This window comes from Stegostoma tigrinum, chromosome 26 (genome assembly GCF_030684315.1).
Source record: "Stegostoma tigrinum isolate sSteTig4 chromosome 26, sSteTig4.hap1, whole genome shotgun sequence".
Lineage (NCBI taxonomy): Eukaryota > Metazoa > Chordata > Chondrichthyes > Orectolobiformes > Stegostomatidae > Stegostoma > Stegostoma tigrinum.
The window spans coordinates 158711-175419 of record NC_081379.1 but is presented as its reverse complement, the minus strand read 5'-3'; the positions used below and the strand labels follow the sequence as shown (position 1 = coordinate 175419).

Here is a 16709-nt window from a genome sequence, read left to right as displayed (position 1 = left end):
AATGCCTTTGTGTTTTCCCGGATTCCTTCTGCCAAGCCTTTCTTGTGCCCCCTCCTGGCTCTCCTCAGACCATTTTTGAGCTCCTTCCTTGCCTGCATGTAATCCTCTCTAGCTGAACTTGACCCTAGCTTCCTCCACCTTATGTAAGCTACCTTCTTCCTTTTCACTAGAAGCTCCACCGCTCTCGTCATCCAAGGTTCCTTTATCTTACCCCGTCTTGCCTGTCTCAGAGGGACATATTTACTCATCACTCCCAACAACTGTTCCTTAAACCATCTCCACATGTCTATAGTTCCCTTACCATGGAACAACTGCTCCCAGTCCATGCTTCCTAACTCGTGTCTAATCGCATCATAGTTTCCTCTTCCCCAATTAAATATCCTCCCATTCTGCCTAATCCTCTCCTTCTCCATAGCTATGTAGAATGAGAGAGTGTTATGGTCACTATCACCAAAATGCTCTCCCACCACAAGATCTGATACCTGCCCCGGCTCGTTTCCGAGCACCAAGTCTAGAATGGCCTCTCCCCTCGTCGGCCTGTCAACGTACTGCGTTAGGAAACCCTCCTGAACACACCTTACAAAAACAGCTCCATTCAAATCTTCTGCTCGAAGGAGGTTCCAATCAATATTAGGAAAGTTAAAGTCACCCATTACAACAACCCTACTGCGTCCACACTTTTCCAAAATCTGTCGACCTATGCTTTCTACAATCTCCCTGCTGCTATTGGGGGGCCTGTAGTAAACCCCTAACGAGGTGACTACTCCCTTGCTGTTCCTAATTTCCACCCATACTGACTCAGTAGGCAGATCTTCCTCGACAATGGAAGCTTCTGTAGCTGTGATACCCTCTCTGATTAGTAGTGCTACACCCCCTCCTCTTTTTCCCCCCTCCCTATTCTTTTTAAATGTTCTAAACCCTGGAATATCCAGCAACCATTCCAGCCCATGAGAAACCCATGTCTCTGTTATGGCCACAACATCATAGCACCAGGTACTGATCCATGCTCTAAGTTCTATGTTCTATGTTCTATGTTCTATGTTCTATGTGTATGTGAAGATGTGTTTGAAACTTGACTCCATTGAGATAGTAATCTGCCTTCCTGTTCTTGCCAAAGTGTATAACCACACATTTATCAACATTAAATTGCATCTGCCATGCATCTGTCAACTCACCCAGCCTGTCCAAGTCACCCTGTATTCTTATAACATCCTCCTCACATTTCACCCTGCCACCCAGCTTTGTGTCATCAGCAAATTTGCTAATATTACTTTTAATGCCTTCATCCATATCATTAATATATATCGTAAACAGCTGCGGTCCCAGCACCGAACCTTGTGGTACCCCACTGGTCACTGCCTGCCATTTCGAAAGGGACCCGTTTATCACTACTATTTGCTTCCTGTCAGCCAGCCAATTTTCAATCCAACTCAGTATTTTGCCCCCAATACCATGTGCCCTAATTTTGCTCACTAATCTCCTAAGTGGGACTTTATCAAAGGCTTTCTGAAAGTCCAGGTATACTACATCCACTGGCTCTCCCAAGAATCAAAGCCCACAAGTCAGGAAGGAAAAGGTTGTCAAAATTTCTCATTTTACAGCAAAAAAAAATTGGGCGAACACGTGTGTGAGGTAGAAACTGAAATTTCATTAGCTTATTTGAAAAATCTCAAAGGTTTTGCATATATTAGGAAAATCTGACATTACATAAATATAGAACAAAGAAAATTACAGCACAGTAACAGGCCCTTCGGCCCGCCAAGCCTGCACTGATCGAGATGCTCTGTCTAAACCTGTCATCTATTTTCTAAGGGTCTGTATCCCATTTCTCCCTGCCCATCTACGTCCCTGTCCAGATACATCTTAAAAGACACTTTCGTGTCTGCGTCTACCACCTCCGCTGGTAATGCATTCCAGGCACCCACCACCCTCTGCGTAAAGAACTTTCCAGGCATATCTCCCATAAACGTTCCTTCTCTCACTTTGAACTCAGAGCCCCTAGTAATTGAGTCCCCCACTCTGGGAAAAAGCTTCTTGCTTTCCACCTTGTGGATCCACCCCTCATGATTTTGTAGACGTCACTCAGGTCCCCCCTCAATCTTTGTCTTTCTAATGAAAATAATCCAAATCTACTCAAACTTTCTTCATAGCTAGCGCCCTCCATACCAGGCAACATCCTGGTGAACCTCCTCTGCACCGTCTCCAAAGCATCCACATCCTTTTGGTAATGTGGCAACCAGAACTGTACGCAGTACTCTAAATGTGGCTGAACCAAAGTCCTGTACAACTGTAACGTGAACTGCCAACTCTTGTACTCAATAACCCATCTGATGAAGGAAAGCATGCTATATGCCTTCTTGACCACTCTATTAACTTGCATTGCCACCTTCAGGGAGCAACAGACCTGAACACCCAGATCTCTCTGTACATCAATTTCCCCAAAAATGCTTTACATTAGCTTTGCAGAGCCGGAAGGAGTGTTCAATAGTAACTGCAGTTTAATATACAATTACATTCCATTCATCAGGGTGTAAAATTATTAACAGTTTTCACACTGTGACAAATAGTACAAATTTTTCCTGAATGAAGGGTCTAGGCCCGAAACATCAGCTTTTGTGCTCCTGAGATGCTGCTTGGCCTGCTGTGTTCATCCAGCCTCACATTTTATTATCTTGGAATTCTCCAGCATCTGCAGTTCCCATTATCTCAAATTTTTCATTTGCCAGGGTTTCAACTGTACTCCCAATAAAGAAGTAGGGAACTGTTGACAACCACATCTGGATTGCCATATTGAACTGCACCTGGTGAGACGCTGGAGGCTGCTCCCAGTTTAAGAATGGCAAAGATAGCAATTGCTTCACTCTTAGTACAACCACAAAATTTAGGGAATTCATCTATAGTGCTGAACACGTTTTATTATGAAAATTGGAACGTTATGAATCCGTTTTACAGAACACCGTCTTTTGGAAGTACTGTATCACTACTGCTCACTGAACATCAGCACAGATATGGAGGCAGTGCAAACTGACCAAGGGTCAAAACGCCAGTTTAAGAGGAACGCACGTATAAAATTGGTTTATATTCATTTGTATTTCAAAGGGGTGATGTAATTGCAGTATAAGTGGTTCAAAAAGGTGAATACAGACTGACTACTTCCATTGATGGATGAGCCCTAAACAGAAACAACAGAGTTAAGGCCAAGTGAGATTTGGGTGTCTTAAAGCAGGAATCATAAAGTTGATTTGCACAGGTGATGACCTAGTGGTAATCTCATTGGACCAGTAATTCTGGGAACCAGGTCACCTGTGGACGTGGGTTTGAATCCCATAACAAGTGGAATTCCACTCTTTTTAACATTTTTATCAATTCATGGTCTAATGGCAACGTGAAATGAGTGCTGCACAGATGAACTGGCTCACTAATGCTCCTTCAGGAAGGAAATCTGCTATCTTTACCATTTCTGTCTTACTTATGACTTCTGACTCACAGTAACATAACTGAGTCTCAAGTATCTTCCAAAATGGATTAGCGCAAGCCATTCAGTTGTATCACACCAGTAAAAAAGCCTAAAGATTCAAGGCACCAGAAACAACAGGGGCATACACAGCCCTAACAAACTTCCAAAGTCCCCCTTACTAACATCAGAGGGCTTCTGCTAAAACAACAACAGCTGTCCCACGGACAAATGAAAGAACAAGCCATTGTCATAACCATGGAAAGCCTCAGATACTACTAAATCATCCCTGGGTATATCCTGCCCCAATGACAGGTCAGCCACACCAGACATATACTGTTTTCCATATACTGTAGTGGTATAGTCGGGAGTTGTTGTCCTGGGAGCTCTGACCATGGACTCCAGATTGCGTGAAATCTCATGACTTAAGGTCAAACATACACAATGAAAACGTTTCCTGACTACCATTCAATGCCAACCTGCAGTTGCTAAATCAGCACTCATGTTTTACATAAATTGGAGGTTCTCCATGCTGAACACCAATTGGAAGAAGCACTGGTGGTGGAAAGGTCACTGGGCGTACTCTGGGTGGGGGACTTAAACATGCATCACCAACTGTTGCCGGGAAGCACCATAATGGCCTGAACTGACCAAATCACCTAAAGCACATAACTACTGGATTGAGCCTGTGGCAGGTAGGAATCAAAAACTGAAAACTACTTGATGTCATCATCACTAATCCATCTGCCCATGGCAGATCTCAGAGGCGTAACCATTGAACATTCCTTATCCACAATCCTTTAGAATGGTGGTAGAGTCACACAACACAACGGATGGCATCCTCAAAGCAAACTCACGGCTGGGAAGAGTTTGCTGCAGTCAGCATCACTGTAAGGATGACTGGGAGCAATGTTTCATTTAAGCCTTGCAGTCACTCAGACTCCATGCAATCTGATCAGCACTGACTTCCAGTTTCTGAAGCGGCTGCCATGGATGGACCTGAGAGATCAGCACAGCAGACAAAAAAATAATTGGAAGGAACACTAGCAAAGAGAAGTGTGCAGCAGTCAGCACGGCCATGAAGCAGACTGGGAGGAGTGAGGCAGACTGATAAAGGCTAAAACAGTGCAAGGAACACCATTTTCATAAAAAGAACGGACTTCTCAAGCAATGGATCAGCAGCTTCATAAACAGCAGAGCCGACTTGTAGTAGTAAGGTAGCAATACCAGGAGATAAAAACTGGTGGCCCAGAGCCACCTCTTCAAGTTGTTATTTCCCCATAGAAGCCAAAATATGATATCACAGGAAAACAGGTAGGTAATGGGTATCTGAGATAATAAAATGTGAGGCTGGATGAACACAGCAGGCCAAGCAGCATCTCAGGAGCACAAAAGCTGACGTTTCGGGCCTGGACCCTTCATCAGAGAGGGGGATGGGGAGAGGGAACTGGAATAAATAGGGAGAGAGGGGGAGGCGGACCGGAGATGGAGAGTAAAGAAGATAGGTGGAGAGAGAATAGGTGGGGAGGTAGGGAGGGGATAGGTCAGTCCAGGGAAGACGGACAGGTCAAGGAGGTGGGATGAGGTTAGCAGGTAGATGGGGGTGCGGCTTGGGGTGGGAGGAAGGGATGGGTGAGAAGAAGAACCGGTTAGGGAGGCAGAGACAGGTTGGACTGGTATTGGGATGCAGTGGGTGGGGGGGGAAGAGCTGGGCTGGTTGTGTGGTGCAGTGGGGGGAGGAGACGAACTGGGCTGGTTTAGGGATGCAGTAGGGGAAGGGGAGATTTTGAAACTGGTGAAGTCCACATTGATACCATTAGGCTGCAGGGTTCCCAGGCGGAATAGGAGTTGCTGTTCCTGCAACCTTCAGGTGGCATCATCGTGGCAGTGCAGGAGGCCCATGATGGACATGTCATCTAGAGAATGGGAGGGGGAGTGGAAATGGTTTGCGACTGGGAGGTGCAGTTGTTTGTTGCGAACTGAGCGGAGGTGTTCTGCAAAGCGGTCCCCAAGCCTCCGCTTGGTTTCCCCAATGTAGAGGAAGCCACACCGGGTACAGTGGATGCAGTATACTACATTGACAGATGTGCAGGTGAACCTCTGCTTAATGTGGAATGTCATCTTGGGGCCTGGGATAGGGTTGAGGGAGGAGGTGTGGGGGCAAGTGTAGCATTTCCTGCGATTGCAGGGGAAGGTGCCGGGTGTGGTGGGGTTGGAGGGCAGTGTGGAGCGAACAAGGGAGTCACGGAGAGAGTGGTCTCTCCGGAAAGCAGACAGGGGTGGGGATGGAACAATGTCTTGGGTGGAGGGGTCAGATTGTAAATGGCGAAAGTGTCGGAGGATGATGCGTTGTATCCGGAGGTTGGTAGGGTGGTGTGTGAGAACGAGGGGGATCCTCTTGGGGCGGTTGTGGCGGGGGCGGGGAGTGAGGGATGTGTTGCGGGAAATACGGGAGACGCGGTCAAGGGCGTTCTCGATCACTGTGGGGGGAAAGTTGCGGTCCTTGAAGAACTTGGACATCTGGGATGTGCGGGAGTGGAATGTTTTATCGTGGGAGCATATGCGGCGGAGGCGGAGGAATTGGGAATAGGGAATGGAATTTTTGCAGGAGGGTGGGTGGGAGGAGGTGTATTCTAGGTAGCTGTGGGAGTCAGTGGGCCTCACTTACAGTCACACAGTTCTGTCTTGAGTAAGAATTAGGAGGCCCAAATTTAGCTTTGTGCATACAACAATGTACACGAGGTTCTTGCTCCAGGTGCGGATGAAGGGACGGACTGCAGGGAAGATGAATCAACGCTATGACATCACAACGTCACTGAAGTGTGAGTATGTGTCGGGGAGGGGGACGAAGACAGAAAAAGAGAAATGTTGTTGTTGTAGTAATAGTCAATAGCAGAGTTAGGGGAAAGGAAACTGTTCACTGCAGCAAAGACAGAATCCAAAAGATTGCGTCAACTACCTGCTGCCAATGAGACGGGCATCTCTTCTGCGCTGGAGGGGAACTTAACAGTGGGAAATGAATGATCCAGATGTTGTGGTTCCCCTAGCTACCAACAACATAGGTCAGACTAGGAAAGAAGTTTCACTTTGAGATTACGAACAGTCAATGAGCCGTGGAGTGGCAGATGGAGTTTAATTTAGATAAATGTGAGATGATGCATTTTGGAAAGGCAAATCAGGTCAGGAATTTTACATTTAATGGTAATATCCTTGGGAATGTTACCAAACAGAGACCTTGGAGTGCAGGTTTATTATAGTTCCTCGAAAGTGGAGTCACAGGGAGACATGGTGGTAAAGAGGGCTTTTACTGGTCAGTGCATTCAGTATAGGAATTGGGAGGTCATACTGCAGCTGTACAGGATATTGGTCAGGCTACTTTTGGAATACTGCATTCAATTCTGGTCTCTCAGCTATAGGAAAGATGTTAAACTTGAAAGGGTTCAGAAAAGATTTACAAGGATGTTGCCAGGGTTGGAGGGATTGAGACATTAAAAAAAACCACTGAGCTACAAATCTTCTCAAAACTCGCTACCGCTGAATAGGTTGGGGCTATTTCCCTGGAGCATCAAAAGCTGTGGGGTGACCTTATAAAGGTTTATAAAATCCTTGAGGGATGGATAGGGTGAATAGCCAAGGTCTTTTCCACAAGGTGGGGATCCAAAACTAAACAGCATAGGTTTACGGTGAGAGGGGAAAGATTTAAAAGGGACATAAGGGGCAATTTTTTCACACAGAAGGTAGTGTATGTGTGGAATGAGCTGCCAGAAGTGGAACAGGCAGGTACAATTATAACATTTAAAAGGCATTTGGATGGGTATATGAACAGGAAGCATTTAGACAGATATGGGCCAAATGCTGGCAAATGGAAATAGATTAATTTAGGATATCTGGTCAGCATGGACAAGTTGGGCCAAAGGATCTGTTTCTGCGCCGTACATCTCTATGACTCAGGGCTATATTCCAAAGCAGAACTACAAAAGTAATCATCTACAGATTCCTACCCGAGCCACATGCAAATTGGTGTATGACAAAGATGACTCGATAATTAGATTTAATTAATAACAGGTTATGGGGCGGAGCAGAGAAGCAGCCAAGGAAGACCGAGAAGAGATTAATCATAATCATATTAAATGACGGAGCTGGCTCAAGGGGTTGAGTTACCTCGTCCTGGACCTTAACAGAGAAACATGTGGTTCAAAGATTGGCGTGAGAGAAATGGGTTACAAAATCATGGAGCAATGGCACAAGGAAAAACAGAAATGATCCACTGGGACAGGCTTCATTTCAACAATGATGGGACAAGTATCTTGCTAAATCATTTAATCAGGGTTGAAATTAATTAGTGTGGGGGAGGATTCAATTGAAGGGGCGTTTAGAAAATTAAAAAGAAATGACACAGCAGAAGTGCAGGGCAGTGAAGAAGTGAACAATAATCAAAGTTTCAGAGATAATGGGAACTGCAGATGCTGGAGAATTCCAAGATAATAAAATGTGAGGCTGGATGAACACAGCAGGCCAAGCAGCATCTCAGGAGCAGGTGCTCCTGAGATGCTGCTTGGCCTGCTGTGTTCATCCAGCCTCACATTTTATTATCTAATAATCAAAGTTTAACAGGCAAGCGTAGAAAATAGTGCCAGAAGAGCAAAGCAAAAGTTAGAACCAGAGGCAGCAATCATCATAAAATCATTAAAGCTGCTTATCTGAATGCACGCAGCATTTGTAACAAGATGCACACAAAAGGTGGAAGAGGTTTGGAACTCTGTTCCACAAATGGCAGTTGATGTTAGATCACTTATGAGTTTTAAATCTGACATAGATAATTTAGCAAAGGATTAGGGATACAGACCAAAGGCAGGTATACGTTCTTATGTTCCAAAATAAAATCCAATTTGTATGACTTGATGGCTATTACAGAGATGTTGATTAAGACTGCAAACTCAATATTCAAGGGTATTGCACATTCCAGAAGAACAGGAAAAAAGGAAACCGAATGCAGCAGTCAGCTCAGCAGTCAGCACTACTACGGCACAGCACTAGGAACTCTGGTTCAATTCCAGGCTCAGGCGCCTACCTGCATGGAGTTTGCACATTCTCTCCCAATCTGCATGGGTTTCCTCCAGGTGCTCCTGTTTCCTCCCACAGTCCAAAGATGTGCAGGGTATGTGGATTGGCCATGCTAAATTGCCCATTGTGCCCAGCGATGTTTAGGTTAGGTGAGTTAGACATGAGAAATGCAGGGATAGGGGAATGGGTCTGGGTGGGATGTTCTTTGGAGGGTTGGTGTGGACTTGTTGGGCCAAATGGCCTGTGTCCACACTGTAAGGATTCTATGAGTTGGGAAGCCTTGTTAATAAAGGATAGTATCAGTGTGATGGGGAGTAATGATACAAATGCAACAGATCATAAAACCATAAGACATAAGAGCAGAAATTAGGCCATTCCGCCCACTGAGTCTGCTTCACCGTTCAATCATGGCTGATAAGTTTCTCAACCCCATTCTCCCACTTTCTCCCCAATGACAATCAAGAACCTATTTACCTCAGTCTTAAATATGCTCAATGACCTGGCATCCACAGCCTTGTGGGGAAATGAATTCCATAGATTCACCACACTCTGGTTGAAGAAGTTTTCCCTAATCTCCACTCTAAAGGATCTTCCCTTTACTCTCAGCCTGTGCCCTCAAGTCCTAGTCTCTCCCACCAATGGAGGCAACTTCCCAACATCCACTCTGTCCAGTATTCTAAGTTTCAATTAAATTCCTCCCCCCCCCCTTACCCTTCTAAACTCCATTGAGTATAAACCCAGATTCCTTCAACGTTCCTGGTATGTTAACCCTTTCATTCCTGGGATCATTCATATGAACCTCCTCTGGACCTGATCCAGAACCAATACGTCCTTCCTGAGGAATTGGGCCGAAAATTGCTCACAATACTCTAAACATGGTCTGACCAGAGTTTTATAAAACCTCAGAAGTGTATCCCTGCTTTTCTATGCTAGTACTCTCAAAATAAATGCCAACATTGCATTTGCCTTCTTAACTACCAACCCAAACTGCAAAGTTACCTCAAGAGAATACTAGATTAGAACTCTCAGGTCCCTTTGCATTTCAGAATTTTCTTCCCATTTAGGAAATAGTCCACGCCTGTATTCCTTCTGCCAAAGTGCATAACCTCACACTTCCCCAAGGTGTATTCCAACCATCACAGTGTGGAGTAAGTTTGCATGGAAATCAGGAATGGAATGGGAAGGGAAAGAAGTCACAGCTGAGAGTTTTCTATAGGCCCCTCAAAATGTGCCTCACTATATGGTAAAGTATAATAATGGAGGCTTGCAAAAAAGGCACTACAAAAGCCTGTACATTGAATGGGCAAATCAAACAAGCAAGGCTTACAGGGAAGATGAACTTCCACCATATCAGATTCTTAGAGTATTACATTCCAAAATAAAAATAATGAATGTGACTTGACAGCTATTGCAGAGATGTGATTACAGGGTAAGCAACATTGCAAACTCAATATTCAATGGTATTTGATAGTCCAGAAGTATAGGCAAAAACAGAACCTACCTGACAATTGGCTATTTTAAATTGAGCAACGTGTAATAGGTAAGATTAATATGAGATTGCGTAGTCAAGGATCCTCTGGGGGACAGCAATCACAACACAGAAGAATTTGAGTTTCACGAAGAAAAACCTGGGTCCCCCAACTTAAATAAGGGCAATTACAGAGCTATGAAGAACGAGTTGTCTAAAGCAGGCTGGGAGTATTGATTAAGAATAAAGTTGGTGAATGAGCAGTGGTAAAGATTTAAGCAGACATTTCACAATACTGAACAAAAATTTCTTCCAGTCAAAAGACCCAATGAGAAGGATGAACCACCCGAGGTTAACAGTCAAGGACAGTATCCAATCAAAAACTAAGGAAGACAAAGCAGCAAAAATTAGGTAGGCCTGAGGTTTTGGGATTATTTTAAGAATGTCTAAAAAAAACTATTAAGAGGTGGAGAAATGGGAAATAAGTAAAAAAAAAGCAAGAAAATGGAAGATAATTTGACCCAACATTTTGCTTTGGTCTTCAAGAGACTATAAACATTCCAAACAGATAAGTAAGGTATTAATGGGAGGAAGGATTCTGTGGCAGTCTCCATCACAAGAGGTAAAGTACTTGACGAACTACTGAGCCTAAAGTGTTACGAAGTTGGGTAGAGTATTCATGAACTGGGAGGCAAGGAGTTAGAATTTGTTGGTTAAAAATGATCGTGGGAAAGAGTGCTGTGGTCCTTTCAAGAGCTAGTGCTTTGAAGTTTATAAGTGCAGGTGCATAGAGACTGCCCAAATGGAAACATTTTGTATACTTCAGCCAAGTAGCATTTTTTCCAAGACACCAACTTTGGATTTGGCCAATTAATTTAAACCAAGTACCTAGATACAGAAAGCCAATTCAGTTAAAATCTGCTGGTGTTGACAACCTGAAACCAATCATGTTATAAAGAATTTGATTATGTCTTTACAGGTATGTAAGACAAGGGCATTTGGAAAATTAGAGAGAGTCATCTGCCACTTATCAAGAATTAACACCATACAGCTCTCGGAGAAAGCCAATCTAATTAATCAAAGGTACCATAGTATTTTAGCTTAAAGTCCTCATTGAAGAAATTATAGAAAAAACAAAATCCTTGACAGAATTAGCAAAAGAAAGGGGTTTGTGAAGACAGAATATTTGAAAAGACAGTGACAATGGGAACTGCAGATGCTGGAGAATGCAAGATAAAGTGTGGAGCTGGATGAACACAGCAGGCCCAGCAGCCTCTCAGGAGCACAAAAGCTGACGTTTCGGGCCTAGACCCTTCATCAGAAAAGGGGGATGGGGTGAGGGTTCTGGAATAAATAGGGAGAGAGGGGGAGGCGGACCGAAGATGGAGAGAAAAGAAGATAGATGGGGTGGAGAGGAGAGTATGGGTGGAGAGGTAGGGAGGGGACAGGTCAAGGAGGTGGGATGAGGTTAGTAGGTAGGAGATTGAGGTGCGGCTTGGGGTGGGAGGAAGGGATGGGTGGGAGGAAGAACAGGTTAGGGAGGCAGAGACAGGCTGGGCTGGTTTTGGGATGCAGTGGGGGGAGGGGAAGAGCTGGGCTGGTTGTGTGGTGCATTGGGGGGAGGGGAAGAACTGGGCTGGTTTTGGGATGCGGTGGGGGAAGGGGAGATTTTGAAGCTGGTGAAGTCCACATTGATACCATTGGACTGCAGGGTTCCCAAGCGGAATATGAGTTCCTGCAACTTTCGGGCTACGCTTGCCCCCACACCACCTCCCTCACCCCTATCCCAGGCCCCAAGATGACTTTCCATATTAAGCAGAGGTTCACCTGCACATCTGCCAATGTGGTATACTGTATCCAATGTACCTGGTGTGGCTTGCTCTACATTGGGGAAACCAAGCAGAGGCTTGGGGACCTCTTTGCAGAACACCTCCACTCGGTTCGCAATAAACTACGCACCTCCCAGTCGCAAACCATTTCCACTCCCCCTCACATTCTTTAGATGACATGTCCATCATTGGCCTCCTGCAGTGCCACAATGATGCCACCCGAAAGTTGCAGGAACAGCAACTCATATTCCACTTGGGAGCCCAATGGTATCAATGTGGGCTTCACCAGCTTCAAAATCTCCCCTTCCCCCACCGCATCCCAAAACCAGCCCAGTTCGTCCCCTCCCCACAATGCACCACACAACCAGCCCAGCTCTTCCCCTCCCCCCACTGCATCCCAACACCAGTCCAGCCTGGCTCTGCCTCCCTAACCTGTCCTTCCTCTCACCCATCCCTTCCTCCCATCCCAAGCCGCACCTCCATCTCCTACCTACTAACCTCATCCCACCTCCTTGACCTGTCCGTCTTCCCTGGACTGACCTATCCCCTCCCTCCCTCCCCACCTATCTTCTTTTCTCTCCATCCTCGGTCCGCCTCCCCCTCTCTCCCTATTTATTCCAGAACCCACACCCCATCCCCCTCTCTGATGAAGGGTCTAGGCCCGAAACGTCAGCTTTTGTGCTCCTGAGCCTGCTGTGTTCATCCAGCCTCACATTTGAGAAGACAGTCTGTACAAAGTTGCAGAAATGAGGTTTAGTTCATTGTTTTCTTATTAATTGGGTTTATTAAGTAGAAGTTGTTTATCTGAACAATATTCCAGTAGAATTTAGACAAGTTAGGAAGCATTTAGTAGTTGGGGGGGGGCGGGGGGGGGAGAGAATGGGTGGTTTGTTAATAATTCTGTTAATTTGTTCACTGTTGGGTTAAATAAATAGTGTTCCTTATTATTTGTTTTGGGGAGGTCAGGGATTTTCTTTCTTTTTAACTTCTCCATTAATAGATTACGAGGGAGAAACAATTGACTTAATTGAAACATATAAAATAATCAGAGGGTTAGATAGGGTGGATAGGGGGAGCCTTTTTCCAAGGATGGTGACGGCAAGCACGAGGGGGCATAGCTTTAAATTGAGGGGTGAAAGATATAGGACAGCTGTCAGAGGTAGTTTCTTTACTCAGAGAGTAGTAAGGGTATGGAACGCTTTGCCTGCAATGGTAGTAGATTCGCCAACTTTAGGTACATTTAAGTCGTCATTGGATAAGCACATGGACGTATATGGAATGGTGTAAGTTAGATGGGCTTGAGATCGGTATGACAGGTTGGCACAACAGAGGGCTGAAGGGCCTGTACTGTGCTGTAATGTTCTATGTTCTATGAAAGGTCAGGGGGTTCATCTAATCCCCCTCTGTAACAAGTCCTCAGGATCCGATGGCACGCATCCAATGGTTTTAAAACAAGTGTCTGCAGGGATAACAGAGGCATAGATCAAAATTTCCCTGAATCCAGTGGATTCCGGGAGGGTTCCATCAGACTTGAAAACTACTAATGTGACACCTGTGTTCAAGAAGTGAGGGAAACAGAAAACAAGAATCTATAAGTGTTAGCCTAACATTGTCATTATGAAAATGCTGGAGTCCGTCATTAAGAAACAAATATGAAAGGGAAATACTGTTTGACAAATTTATTGGAGGACATGATAAGCAAAGTTGACAAAAGGGAACAAGTAGATGCAGTGTGTTTGGATTTTCAAAAGGCATTTATAAGAAACACAAACTAGGAGCAGGAGGCAGCTATTTAGCTGTTTCAGCCTGCTCCACTCTTCAATATGATAGTCTCTCAATGCCATATTCCTGTTTTATCCCCTTGATGCCTTGAAGTTCTAAACTGATTGATCTGTCTTGAATATATTTAGTGAATTAGCCTCCAGAGTCTTCTGTAATCAAGTATTCCAAAGGTTCATGACCCTTATTCATGCAGATAACTGCACGACTAGGAAAGGTTAAGATAGATATGGGCCAAACATAGGAACATGGGACTAGTTTAGTTGGGAAACCTGGTCAGTGTGGACCAAAGAGTCTGTTTCCATGTTGTATGACTCAGTCCTAAATGATCCATCCAATATCTAGAGACTGTGGCCCTTGGGTCTAAACATTTCAACCAGGACAAATACCATACCTGCTCTTGTCTGTAAAGCCCATTAGCATTTCATATGGTTATAAGGTTACTGCATGATATAGGAGCTCACAGTATGAGAGGTGATGTATTAGTTTGGAGTGCAGAAGTTGATTAATGGGACTTTTTCAGGTTGTAAAGACATAGCTAGTGGGTGCAATGAAGATTAGTCTTAGGGCTTCAAATATTTATTATCTACATTAATGACTCCAAAGAGGGGATAGTGTGTGATATCTCCAAACTTGCTGATAATATCAAAACAGGCAGGAGGGCATGTTGTGATGAAAACATTAGGGATTGCAATGGGACATTGCTAGGTTGAGTGACTGGGCCAATACTCAGCAAATGGACTTCAAAATACACAAATGTGAGGAAGAAGCTAAAGGTAGACTGAGAAACAAAGCCAAAGCCAAAAATAAAAACGCAGCTACACAGGAATCTTGGTGTCCTTGTGCATGACATACAAAAAGGTTAGCATACAGGTCCAGCAAGCATTTAAAATGGCAAAGTAGACTTTTATTGTCTTTGGTAAAAGTTTGGAGCTTTAAACTGGTGAAGTCCAGTTACAACTATACAGTGTGTTGGTGAGGGCCCACTTGGAGCACTGTGCACAGGTTTGGTACTGTGTATACGGGCATGGGAGGCCATTCAAACAAGGTTCACCAACCCGATTCTTGGGATTAAAGCATTGGCTTAATAAGAACAGCTAAACGGTTTAAGTCTTTATTCAAAGATAATAGGAACTGCAGATGCAGAAGAATCTGAGATAATAACATGTAGAGTTGGATGAACACAACACACCAAGCAGCATTATAGGAGCAGGAAAGCTGACTTCCTGAAGCAGGGTCTAGGTCCTAAACGTCAGCTTTCCTGCTCCTCTGAAGCTGCTTGACCTGTGTTCATCCAGCTTACACCTTGTTATCCAAGTCTTTATTCATTTGAATTTAGAAGAATGAAGGTTTATCTTACTGAAACGTACATGATTCTGAAGAGGCTTGACATTATTGGATTTGAGGTCATGTTCCTGCAATAACAGGAATCTCAAACTAGGGAACACATTTACAGAACAAGAGGACACTCATTTATAACGTAATGGAATTTGTGCTCCCTGCACACAGTGATTGTCTGGAATTCTCTAGCCCAGAGGCAAGATCATAAAGTACTTAGGAGGTAGAGGATGAAATGTTTTAAGTATTAGAAAGCCAACAACTGTGAAAGAGGAACTCGGGGATGCAAGCTATCAAGAATTAGGATTGCAGGTTTACAACAAAATCAGCTTTAATCTTGTTGAATAGGAGGACAGCATTGAAGGGATGAATGGCGTACTCCTGACTCCTTGTGGCAACGAGCATGACATAATCAATGTGCATTCTTACTAATATTTACATGTCCAAACGCATCTGCGTTAGGCAGATTGGTGAGAACGAAGTCGAACGTGTTTCCCGCCCCCCACCACCATCTGCCACAGCTTGAACGCAGTAGTGTTACCCTTTAGGATTCAGCTCTCTCAGGAGTGGTGCTGCTGCTTGCACCTACCCAGGGTATATTTCCAGCCCCTCGCCACGGGAATGGGGATTTAGTTACATCAGGGGATCCTTGTAGCGGTTACTTTAAGTGGTCTGCAGGTTAGTGGACAGGGCTGACCACCTTCACCTGGAAAGCACGTTGTTGATCGGAGTGAAGCGAGGCGAGGCAGGCGGCCCCTGTCGCAGGGTCTCACCGTCCTGGGACCCCCGGCCCTGGCGTTTGGCGGTTGCGGGGTGGGGGGGGGTCCCGCTCCCACATTACTGCTCTTCCCCGGGATTTACAGGGCGAGGGTCCCAAACACTCTCTTCCCCAACAGGGGCTCCCGGATCGCGCACCCCCCCCGCCCGCCCGGTGGGACACTGGGGCAGTTTGGGTTTGAAGCTGACTGACCAGCCGCCGGCGGTTCCCTCACCCCCTCCCGGGCCACTCACCTCGTCAGCTTCCGGACAACTCCGCCCGACTTGCGGGACGTCCTTGCCAGGCCACCTCACACATGCTGCCCGTCACCTTTTCCGTCCGCTCACAAGGAGATGTCTCAGCCCGGATCGCCGCTGCGGACACCACCGCGCATCCCGGTCCCGGCCTCCCTCTCGCTCGCTCGCTCAGCGGCACCCCCCGTCCCCGCCCCCGCCCCGACCAACTGCCACAGGCAGCGGCTCCCCGGGAGCACAGCGCCACCTGCAGCGCAGGAGTCTCCATCGCAGCAGCAACAGGCAGCCTGAGCGCGCCGTTGGGAATGGGGAAGGTTAAACAGAACAGGGGCATAGGATGGAGACAGTTATCAGGAGGGGTTCATCGCCACAAAGTATAGATTACATACCACTGACAACAGGAAATAATCAGTAATTTTTAAACTCAAATAGTTACAATGTACAGTACACACAACAACGGAAGCAGATTCAACAGTAACTTTCATAAGGAAGTTGGGTAAATACAAGAAAAACAAAGGTTGTTAGACTATCAACAAACGCCGAAAAAGCACAACTATAATGATGGTCACCTTCAAAAGACGGCGTAAGCACGGATAGGAACCTCCCCTGACGAAAACAATTCAAACCATTCCCAGCCTCTCCCTCTATTTTGAATCCATGATGTGGAGGTACCTGTGCAGGACTGGGATGGATAAGATCAGAAATCAGTTGACACCAAGTTATAGTCCAACAGGTTTATTTGAATTCACAAGCTTTTGTTGACCTA

The 16709-nt window shown here is 45.3% G+C and overlaps 1 protein-coding gene across 10 annotated transcripts in view; it reads right to left on the bottom strand.

Moving 5' to 3' along the window:
• Positions 1-16110, bottom strand: part of LOC125464019 (membrane-associated phosphatidylinositol transfer protein 2) — a 427235-nt gene extending 411125 nt beyond the window's left edge. For all 10 annotated transcript variants that reach the window (XM_059654853.1, XM_059654859.1, XM_059654857.1 and 7 more), the window contains exon 1: positions 15944-16110. The gene's annotated coding sequence lies outside the window, so the exon portion shown is untranslated. The remainder of the gene's footprint in view (positions 1-15943) is intronic.
• Between the last annotated feature and the right edge of the window lie 599 nt (positions 16111-16709).